This window comes from Mytilus californianus, unplaced genomic scaffold (assembly GCF_021869535.1).
Source record: "Mytilus californianus isolate M0D057914Y unplaced genomic scaffold, xbMytCali1.0.p SCAF_8, whole genome shotgun sequence".
Taxonomy (NCBI): Eukaryota; Metazoa; Mollusca; class Bivalvia; order Mytilida; family Mytilidae; genus Mytilus; species Mytilus californianus.
This window is the reverse complement of record NW_026262734.1, coordinates 56,187,234-56,199,758: the sequence shown is the minus strand read 5'-3', so window position 1 is coordinate 56,199,758 and position 12,525 is coordinate 56,187,234. Positions and strand designations below refer to the sequence as shown.

At 30.1% G+C, this 12,525-nt stretch overlaps 1 protein-coding gene across 4 annotated transcripts in view; it reads right to left on the bottom strand.

The window, feature by feature from the left end:
• Positions 1-12,525, bottom strand: part of LOC127711078 (uncharacterized) — a 1,247,322-nt gene that overhangs the window by 790,881 nt on the left and 443,916 nt on the right. The window lies entirely within an intron of this gene.

Genomic DNA, 12,525 nt, shown 5'->3' with positions numbered 1-12,525 from the left:
ATAATAATAACATATTTATAAGTACATACAATATTATAATGATATATTATACACAATATACAATTGTATCTAGATAATAATGAAAAAGCATATTAATTTGCACTATTGATGAAAATTTTCTAACATTTTGTTTTAAAAGATACAAGTGTATTACTCATTTTTATTTCATTTGGTAAACTGTTCCATATTTGAGAACCTGAATATGTAAATGTTTTCTTTAAAAAGTTTGTTTTTGGTTTCGGAAGATTTAATAGTTTTTCATCAGCCGAACGTAAATTATAATTCTGATTACCAATAAAATGAAAGTTTTCTTGTAAATAGTTAGGAACCATATCATTTAATGATTTAAATACAAGTATTGCCTTTTGATATTGAATGCGTTTTTCCACATTTAACCAGTTTAAACTATTAAACAACAAACTGGATGATGTCATTATGTCAGCTTCTACTATAACCCTAGCAGATTTCTTTAATAACTTATTAAGTTTATTTATTCCACTTTCATAACAACTTCCCCATATATTGCAACAATAATCAAACAATGGCAAAATATAAGGATTAAAATAAATAATACGTATATACATAGGTAAATATTTTCTTATCTTTTGTAATAAATTGATTCTATTTGATATTGTACATGACATTTTATCTATTTGCTCATTCCAATTTAGGTTTTTGTCGATATATAAACCGAGAAGTTTTTCACAATCTACATTCTCTATTTGTTCATCTGAAATTTTGATATCTAAACTGTTCCCAGTTGAATAAAGCCTCTGTTTTGAACCAATAATCATTGATTTACACTTTTTGGCATTTAGTTTCATACAATTTTGCGAACACCAGTTTTCAATTACATGAATATCATTTTGAAGGTTAGCAGTTAACTGAAGTACATTATTACCTTTACTATGTAATGTAGAATCATCTGCATATAGATCTATTAATGAATTTTTTATGTTCAGTGGTAAATCATTGATATATAAAATAAATAACAGAGGGCCAAGGATAGAGCCTTGTGGTACACCAGTTTTTATGCATTTAGTATTAGACATGACGTTATTGACCTTAACTTGTTGACTTCGTTCAAACAAGTATGACTTAAACCAGTCTAGTGTACAGTTTGAAACATTATAATATTCAAGCTTATTTAATAAAATAATATGATTAACCAGATCAAAAGCTTTCTTTAAATCTAAAAATATAACTCCGTTTATTTCTCCATTATCTATATTTGCTAACCATTCATCTACTAATTTAGTAAGTGCAGTTGTGCACGAATGTTTAGGTCTGAAACCTGACTGTGTAGTATTAAGAAGGTCATTACTATTTAAATATATATACAAACTATCAGCTATATGTCGTTCTATGATTTTGGAGAGACAAGGCAAAACTGCTATTGGTCTATAATTATCAGGATTACAAGCATCGCCACTTTTAAAAATTGGGCAAACTCTTGCAGTTTTAAAAATACTTGGAAATTTACCACATTTGATGCTTAGATTAAATAAATATGTTAAAGCTGGTGCAATGACATCGCTGCACATACTCAAAATATTTGGTTCAACATCATCTAAACCAGTTGCTTTAGACTTGTCAAGTTTTTTTAAATACATTTTTACATCTAAAATACTCATTTCTGGTATAATGAATTTTTCACTACCCCTTTGTAACTTTGATTTCACAAATTTGTTGAGTACATCGAAACTTGGACCTTCATCATTATTACATAATTTGTTATCAACTATACCTTCAGCAATATTTGTGAAATGCACATTAAATGTATTTGCTATATCAACATCATTTTGAATTACACTATTTTTATATTCCAAATGCGTGATATTATTATGTAATTTTTTGGGATTTAGACTTTTGACATACTTCCAGATAGTTTTACTATCTTTACAATTTGAGATAGCATTTTGGAAATAATTTTTCTTTGCCTGTTCTACTAAAAATGTGACCTTATTACGCCAAATTTTATAATTATATATATCCCCAATTCTATGAAAATAATCTCTTTGGTGTCTAGCGCTATTTATATCAGAAGTCCACCACTCTGGTTGTTGAGTATTTTTCACCCTTTTAATTTTCTTAGGAGCATGCTTGTCTAGGGTGCTCAGAAATAGATTATACCAATAATTAGCTGCTTCATCAACATCTCCAATCGATTCAATGAGATGAAAAGGAGTATTTGTTAAATTTTCAATAAAATATTCTATGGACAAATGCTCCATTTTTGATATTTTTGGGTTAAGTTTTCTTGTTACGCAAACAGGATAATGATCACTGACAGCATAACTAGGCACATTTACTTCTGTAATATGGTCTACATCGGTAGTATAAATATGGTCTATAGTAGTTACACATTTATCTGTTACTCTTGTGGGTTTATGTACAATTTGTTGTAAACCATACAAATTAATACAGTCCTTCCATTTTTGATTTCCGACAACTGTATGATCTATATGTGAATAGTTTATATTGAAATCTCCTAAAAGTATAATTTCTTTATTTTCTGCTGACGCTTTTTCTATTTCTTTTTCAACTGAATCAATCCAAGATTGCAATGAACTCGGTGGACGATAAAAAATGCCTATTAAAATAGAGTTTGTGTTTGGAAAAATAATTTCAATCCATAAAGATTCAATACTACCTATTTCTAAATCGATTCTTCTCTGGTGACATACACTATTTCGTATGTACGCAATCACACCTCCGCCATCATTAATAGCGTTTCTATCTTTTCTTTCTATTTTGTAACCTTCAATTTGTAATGTTTCGGTACCAATTTCATCATTTAAAAATGTTTCTACCATACCAGATATATCAAATAATTGTTCATATTTTAATAGGAATTTTATTTCTTCAATTTTGGGTTGTAAATGTTGAATATTTAAACAACCTAGTTTAAACCCTTTTTTAAGTAACCAACTTGCTTCATTATTTCTACTTCTATTTACAGAACTATGTGTTTTATTTTGACTCTTTCTATTTCTCTTTTGAGATTTTCCCCAATTAATATTATTAATGTTGTTTATATTACATGTACATTGTATACTACTACATTGATCACATAACAGATTTAAAATATTATATCTGTTTGAAAAATTAGAACAAGCTAAATGCTACCTCTGAATATAATCTGACTCACGTACAGAATTTGGTAAATGGAAGTCAAAAAATGGTGCTCTATCTACATTTTGTCTATTTAGCGCATTATTGTTTTCCCACGAGTCACGAGAGTTCATATTGAGATCATTCCTGTCCTTTACGTTTTTAGTGTTGACTCCTGAATGGTTGAAATTTCTTCTGCTTTCTGTTGTGTTCATGTTACTCCGTGATTGATATCTTGGTTTTATAGGGCTCCTTCTGAAGTTGTTTGTGTAATATTGGTGACCGGAACTTTGGAATCTATTTCTGTTTTGTTGGTTCAAATGATACTGTTGTGGTTTTCCCTTGAATACTTTGATTATTTTATTTACATTTGTCAACAGCTTTATTGTTCCATATATCTATTTAGATGAATGCCATCTATATTGTAAATTGATTTAGCTATATGATCATCCTTGTAGACAAAAGATTCATAATTTGATATAAATTTGACATCATGATGATGACACATTTGTTTTAGGACTGTGTCATATTCAGTGACATCACATTGTATCCTTGGCAATATTCCAGACACAATTGCTCGACAGTTTTGACTTCTTACATAGTTAATAATTTTTTGGTAAATGTCCACAAATTGTTGTACATTCATTTTGCTGCTTGCATCATTGCCCCCGACATGAATTATCATTGTATTGTATGAACTCAGATCCATACTTCTTATGTCATCGTGCAAATCTAGAACATTTGCTCCTCTGTGAACATGAACATCTATATACTCTTTTAATTTAGATGGGTTTATTCCTTTTAGAACTGAACTTCCTGCAATTAAAACTCTACTTCCTGATAAAGGCAGTTTCAGTTGTGTGTCATACACAGGATTTTGTGGTTCTTTAATTAAATCAGCATTTATTGGCTATTCTGTTTCAAAGATAAGCTGTTCTTGTTTATGTATAGGTTCTTGTAATAAATTTTCAAATGTTGTTTTTGGAATTGTTTGATCTTCATCTAACATTTGGGTACATTGGTTACTGAGATTTTCCACCTGCGTAAAGCTTTTTTGTAATTTAACTGTTTCCACTTCGTAGAGATTTATTTTATCACTTATGCTCTGTGTTTTTCCTTGTAACATGTTAACTTTTTTATCCAAATTTTTATTAACATTTGAATTTCTACTTCAATATCCTGCATTTTATCCATTGACTGTTGATCATGTTGCATGCGCACCTTTGCCAAAGCTGTCATGCGATCATTTAAAATTTGCATACTACTCGCATTTGACAAATTGTTTGCTTGTATAGATATTTCTAATTCGTCAACTTTGTCTTTTAAATGTGTTACAACAGTAGTTAATTTGTTTAGAGTTGTAATGAAGTCTTGCATATTCAACTGTGGTAATTTGTCATCAATTTCATCTGAACATGTGCTTTTATCATTTGAATTAGTCGAATTTATATCTTTAATTTTTGCTTGTATATCATCTGGAGTATCTGTAGTTGTAGCAACTGACGAAATTGACGGTTCCCGATCTGTATTCGACGATACATCATCTTTTATTGATTTCATTGTGTTGTTATCGGAACTTGATATTTGAATGGTACATGTACCACCGGAATTTAATGGTTCCGTTTTATTCAAATCTTTTACAGAATTGGTATTGCAATCTTCTTTTCCTTGTTTTTCCATTAAAATCACCTCTTCGAAAATTTTGTTTAGCTCATTTAAATTTACATCTTTCCCGTTGATTTGACATTCTTTCATTTTAACTACAATTACCGGAAGATCTGTTTCACAAAATGTGTTCAGTCCTTTTCCATTAACGAGTACAGAAGATGTTGTGAAATATATATTGATGCAATAAGATTTTCGTTTGATAGATCTTCCCAACGAATCAAAACCTTTTTCGGAAACTTTAATTTGTTCTTCAACGGCATTTTTATTATTTTTATCGCTGATCGGAATAAATGCTTTTTCTCTGTTATCTCCTCCATTTGTATTAAGATGTTCAAAATAGTATGTGCATGCCCGTTTAAACACTTCAAAACTAGACGTGCTGAAAAACAGCCTAACTTAAATGTTCTGATCTCGTTGTATCTAGTTTCTTCAATAAGGCCTTTGATTTATTTAAAGTGTAGTCTCTTGATATATTTTGATGTTGAACAGTTTTATTATTATCTGCACTTTGAAGTTTTTTCATGTTTGACTTTTATTGTTTTTGTTGCTAGACGCCATTTTCTTAAACAATTGCAGAACGTAGCACACACAATAGGAAAACGTTACAGAATAATCAGGGTTGTTATTATGACGTTACTCGTTGGAAACGCTTCAAATCATGATGAACAGCAATACCGTTTCAAATTAAAATTTTCAAATTGGTACAGTTTAAGATAAATATTTTTCACCAAAAGCTTCTTGAAATTCAAATGAATATATTGTACCTTTTTTTTCGAAGAATTCCGATCACAACAGGTTAAATACACACTTTTTCTACGGAGCAGTTTTCAAGCAGCTACGCCATTGCACATCCGGGCTAGATGTACAATTCTTGCCAGATTTTTATAAAACTTATATCATAGGTTTATATCAGCAATGTCTTGGACAAGATTGAAAATCAGTGCCGATCATTTATTTCTAAAAGAGTTATGCCCCTTGGAAACATTAATTATATAGAAAATTGCATTGTTAGCGCTCTCGTTTGTACAATTCTTGCCAGATTTTTATAATACTTATATCATAGGTTTATATCAGCAATGTTTTAATAGGTTTGAAAATCAGTGCCGATCTTTCATTTTCAAAAAAGTTATGCCCCTTGGAAACATTAATTATATGGAAAATTGCATCGTTAGCGCTCTCATGTGTTCAATTCTTGCCAGATTTTTATGAAACTTATATCATAGGTTTATATCAGCAATGTCTTTGGCGAGGTCTAAAATCAGTGCCAATCAATTTTAAAAAAAAAAGTTAAATATATGGAAAAATTGCATTGTTAACGCTCTCATGTGTACAATTCTTTCCAGAATTTTATGAAACTTAAATAATAGGTTCATATTAGCAATGTCTTTGACAAGTTTGAAAGTCAGTGACGATCAATAATTTCTAAAAGAGTTATGCCCCTTGGAAATATTAATTTTATGGGAAATTGCCTTATGAGCGCTCTAATGTGTACAATTCATGCCAGATTTTTATGAAATTTATTTTATAGGTTTATATCATCAATGCCTTTGACGAGTTCAAAAATCAGTGCTGATCAATTATTTTTAAAAGAGTTATGCACCTTGGAGATATTGATTATATGGCAAACTACATTGTCAGCGTTCTCATGTGTACAATTATTGCCAGAATTTTATGAAACTTTAATCATAGGTTCATATTAGCAATGTCTTTGACACTTTCGAAAATAAGTGATGATCAAATCTTTTTAACGATTTATGCCCCTTGGAAATATTAATTATAATGGAAATCGTATTGCCTTTGCACTGAAGCCTTCATTTCTCTAAGAAATATAAAAAGTTTTAAGGAACAAAACAAAAGTGCTTTTTTTAGTTATTGCCCATGCACCTTGGATAGATAAAATATGTGCAACGCGGAGGACATTGAAATTCTGTTCTTTTATTCTATTGTAATCAAAGCATTTGTTTATATTCGATGAAATTCTATTTGAAGGAGGAGTTCATTTACACAGTTGGACGTTATACGCTAGATTAAGCCTTGCATGAAATGTGAATATAACAATGCTCCTTTTCGTAATTCCCAAACTTTGTTGTATATTTTTTTTCTTCACTGCAGACATGCAGAAGATGGTAAAATAAAAATATGAATTTTATTTGATACTGTCCACTAAGATACACTGGCTTTATCGATTTCTCAGTTATTGTTCATATCTATCAAAACAAAACAATACATGGTGAGAGAATCGTAAAGATTTTACACGACTAAGATCGACTAAGTTTATTTTTACACATTCTGAAGCACTAGCCGAGCCCCCCTCCCACACACACACACACCAAAATTCAAAGATAATAATATCCTTATTATGTATATAATATAAACAAATTTTTTTGAATTCATTTAATCAATGTAAACTACTGCTTACAGTATAGAATTACACATGTAAATAATCTATATATGAATGACAGAGGTAATTGATTGAAATAGAATTGACAAATCAAACACACCTACAACATGCTTATGAATTAGTTTATAACAGTAGTACCTATGCTAATAATGATTTCATGGTTCAACTAGCAAGCAAGGTAACCAAAAATACTACCTTTACCTACACACTCAAGGCAATGTGCTGTAAGAAACCCATTCAAAAAAGGATAGTTTTAAATATTTTGATATCAACTTATATTTGTCTGTGGGTTGTTATACGAATCCACGATTCGATAAGTGTGTTACAATAACTCGACTAAACTTTTAAGAATTACATACATCATGATGTGCCCATGATTGTCTCAACAAGTTATTTTCTTTTTTATATAGCTGACGGAGGGCGAAGGGATATTATATATTACACTTCTTTTGGCAGGTAATTTAATTTGCTACATATGTTTCGACACTCATTATTTTAAGTCTTAAAATTTTGTAGGCATGAAAAGCATATATCAGTTCTTATTTTATGTCTATCAAATTGTGACTGCACTTGCATGTATATACAATCGTATTAGTGTGGTAACTGAAATTTCCCTATAAAATTGTTATTGGAAGATATTTTTTATAAAATTCAAGCTAATAAAGATGCAATTGTAGATTGACTGAACCTGATATCAAGTCAAAGGTTACCTGTACAAACGATATTATAGATAGACATACATGACTAATTAAAGCGGGCGATGGTAGTGAACTGAAGTTTGGAAATAATTTCGCATTGGATAATGATCATTTCAGTACCTTCATTATGTTTATTTGAATGTTTTCATCTCGTAGATAAGAAATTTTCCGTCTGCAATAAGTCTATTTTTATTAGCGTGTGCATTTCTTCTAGAATGGTCTTAATGTTTTCATTCTTTAAAACCCAACGAAAAATATAGCATACATTGATGCGTTCTAGTAAATTTTGCATCGAAAAAATTTTTTTTCCACTTGTAAATGTTTCTATTGTTACAGTAGTAAAACGCTTTTTACCACACAAAATTAGTTGTACCATTGTTATAAGGCAGTTTTTATGTCAGATATCAATATTTTAAAACTATCATATGCTATAAATCACAAAATATTAAACAAACGTGTGTTCGAACATCAACAATTCAATCTTCGTTCAATCAGATAACAGATCAGCGACAACTCCCATGACGTTACCATAGTTTTGACATAAATGGCAGACAATTCGAAACTGTTACAACTGCGTCGATATAAGTATTAACAGTAAACTGGACAAAATCAAACGTTATAAAGGCTGTGAAAAGACTTTTTATTTTGTTCTGATGATATTTTTTTTTTTTTTTCGCAAAGTATCGCAAAAATGTTGGGCATATGCTACGAACAGTGATTATGCTTTCGCAGTTGATCCTGTGTAACGCTATACTTTTTCATATGATGTAATTTCCCCATATATTTTTGTTCTTGTTATCGCTTCTCCTCTCTCATCCGGAACTATAAAGCATATCTTCAACTTTTCTCTAAACGAATTGTTATATCCACAAGATGTTCTGTATAATTTTGACCGAATTGATTCGGGGGGTAGTTATTACACTTTTCTGTATTTGACATAATAAGTGTATCGTAATGTCAAGGTAAAAGGTCAAGGTCTTGTTATCCTATATTTTGCTTGTTACCGCTTCTCCTCGGCAATTCGTAAGATTAATCGACAAAAGAATTTTGTGTAATTGTTAATTACAGCGTGCAATATATTTTGGTGGAAGTGCTTACTAATACTAAGGAGTTTATACTCCAGGAATACATTGTTTTGTTCATTACCTTGCCTGTATTTGGCAAAACCGATGAGTCTGTTGTTGACGAAACGCGCGAATAACGTACAAAAATCTATTATGAATTTATTTACTAGATGATATTTCATAGAAGTCTAAACCCATATATATTTTGAATCAGTTGTTTGTCAGAAAAACTCCAAAACAGTTCATTATAGATACATAGGATCTTTTGATTAGAGATTCATGACCTTAAACCTTGAATTTGAATTCAAAATCAGAGGAATATTTGACGTTCTAGATGTTGAACTTTGCTAAAACTATATACTGGTATATGAAAAAGCCATACGATCATTTGCATTGTGAAGAAAAACATACATATGACAATAAAAAGGTGTCCAAAAGTATGAATTTGTTGCACTAAGTTCAGGTGAAAGTAACTAAAAACAGTATGAATTTGGTGTCAGTGTAAAGAAACCTATCATAATACACCGATCGGTGAAATATCGTTAACCGGAAGTTCCCAATTATCTCCCTTTAAGTTTGAGATAAATTACATTAAAGCCATATATTTTTTAACTATTGTAAAATAATGCCAAACCGGATGTGACTTTTGTAAAATGGAAATGTAAAAGTAATAGACATTAGTTTTCTGTCAAATTGTAAGTTACGAAATGATGCAACGCCAATAAATACGATTTGGGTGCTCTGGTGAATTTTTCTCCCCTTTAATATTCAAAATAAGCTGTTTGGTAGGATAACTTCTTAACTGTAGATTGAATTTGAAGTCAAAGTAAAAACTCATCAAAGATACCAGTCTGCAATTTGTAAGCCGCTCTCATGTTTCGTCTTCAAGAGATTCATCAGCAATACTAGAATCAATACAATTAAAACACCAAATCAAGTATGAAGTTGAAAGCATTGAGGACCGGAAAATCAAAAAGGTTCTTCAAAATCAACTAAGATACTCTCAAATTTCAAATTGACGTTCTATATTTTGACCTTTAACTTCATACTGATACATGATAAATGCATTAGTTTTGACGATATATATACGACCATGAAAATGTTAATCGCAAGTGACCTCGTATAAGTCGGAAGAAGCCCTTTTTGAAATTATCTCATACGAAAGTACATAGAAGCAATTTATTTTTAGAATCAGTGTGAAGATACCTATAATCATTTGAAACCAGAAGTTATACTATGTAAACCAGAACTAGCACAGTATCTCCCTTGTAGCAAGCAAAAGTATATACATGTAAAACTCATAATGTTTTTTTACATGTATGTCTAAGGCATCAATTGACACCAGAATGATCTTTTTTTTAAACCGGGAGTTTCTGATGATCTGCCTTATTTTAAAGAAAACAACAAAAAAGAAATATTTTTTTGGAATCTGTGCAAGATAAATCGAACAATTGGTTTTTTAATTTTCGTCTATGTCACTTTGAGTAAAAATTAAAGATTCTATTTGTAATAATTATCAAATTGTCTACAGTTTATAATATGGGATGATAACTATGGATGTTTTTTCCTCAATTTTTAGCAACAACAATTGCCGCGTTCTCGCAGCGAATATTCAGGGAATTTTACGATCATTTAATTATATGAATATTGAAATAGTTTCTTTGAAATGACTTTTTTAATGCTACATGCATTTGTGATTCAATTTTTTACATCAGCATCAAGCGTGTTTTAAGTTTTTTGACAAGTTTGAATTTATTGAAGTATCTTACCTGTTTTTTCTTTTTTCCCGATTGTTTTATGTACAAATAGGGTAATCGATTTACTAACGACATGTACTTGGTAAACATATAATGGCCTTATATCTTTATCTTTCGTGGAAAAATTATATTGTTTCAGAAATTTGAAGGTCTTTCAATGAATAATCTATATAATCGTATTTACACATCTGCAAAGAAATTTGTATAATGTTTGGATTGACGCATTCGTGATAAAAGTAAATCTAGTAAAAGCGTTTCGATCGCATGAAATTAATCAAGTTTTATTTTTAATGTACTAGGCTAGCACTAAATCCATTTTGAAACTGTTATAATATTCAAATAAGAAAATGGACAATTATTGATGTTCATATTAGATTAATCTAAAGTTTATTCCAAGGGATAAAAAAGGAGCTTAGACATTAAACCTTACAATCATACATAAAAACTGTTTTGTTTTTTTGTTCAGATAAAACACTCAAAACAATGTTACGTAAAGACTACTCGAACGCACATATAAAGAAAAGAAAAGAAATTTCGCTACTCTATTTACATGTACTAATTACGAGAGATAAATACTATTATAATCTTAGTTTTAGCTCATTTTGGCTAACATGTCCAGTATGAGCTTTTGCCACCACTTGGCGTCCGTCGTCCGTTAACTTTAATAAAAATCTTCTCTACAATTACTGGAAACAATTTAAACAAACTTGACCATACTGATCATAGTGGTATCAAGCTTTAAACCATGAACCAACGACAACCACTGAACTACATTGACGTTTTTTGTTGTTGTTTTTTTTTTTGTTGTTGTTTTTTTTTAGAGGGGGGGAGGCAAAACTATAGAAGATAGAGAGAAACAGTTCAAACAGTACACATGATAAAATGATCAGCAATACAAGTTAAACAACTAAAAAGAGATTTTATTGTAATGATTTATATTTTATTCAACAATGTTGGAGAGTGTCAATTGATGAAGATGCACATAGACATAGGTGAGCGACACTATCTCTTTCGAACCTATAGTTTGTTTTGTTGCACTGTCTTACATCATGTCACCAAGAGAAGACGAATCTAATATGTAGTTACAACACTTCTCGGCTTTTATAGTACATAATGTAATTAATGTACGTTTTTGCTTGTTCAGTAGGATTGGTTTCATTTTAGTGATGCTAAATATATCAAAAGGAGAGTAATTAAAGGATCTATTTTTAATTAATAAGTTTCTCCATTCTTTTCATTAAAACAGAGGGAAAATATCTGGCGCGCTCGTGTTGAATAATCAACGAATTTTAATATTATGTTTGTGTACTGATATACATTCTTATACAATTTGTTTCTTTGGGCTGGTATTTGTATTCTTAAATTCTTTTGTAATTCATGTACTTTTTACATGAGCGTCAATCGTATTAAAAGTATTCAGTTTGATTCTATAAACGAAGTTATGTTCTCTTTCTTACCTGTTGTTCATTTTATTCCATTACGTGATTTTAAGGTTTAAATCACCATTCGACTATTGTTATGCATTTGGTAAACAATTAAGAGTCTTATCTCTTTCGTGGAAAAGTGATAGACATTTTTTTTCAGAAATCGCAACGTCATTTAAAAGGTAATCGTATGTATGCATCAATAAAGAAAAAAGAAAGTTCTTTTACATAATTCATACTTGTACTGACTAAAAAAAAAAGTAATATATATTTAGCAGTACAAATACACAGAGTATGTTTTTGCAACTTTCAGAATGTATGCCAAATTGTCTTAAATACTTAAAAGAATAAATGAGTTAATTAATATACTTAGAGATTGTTCATCCAACTTATATACGT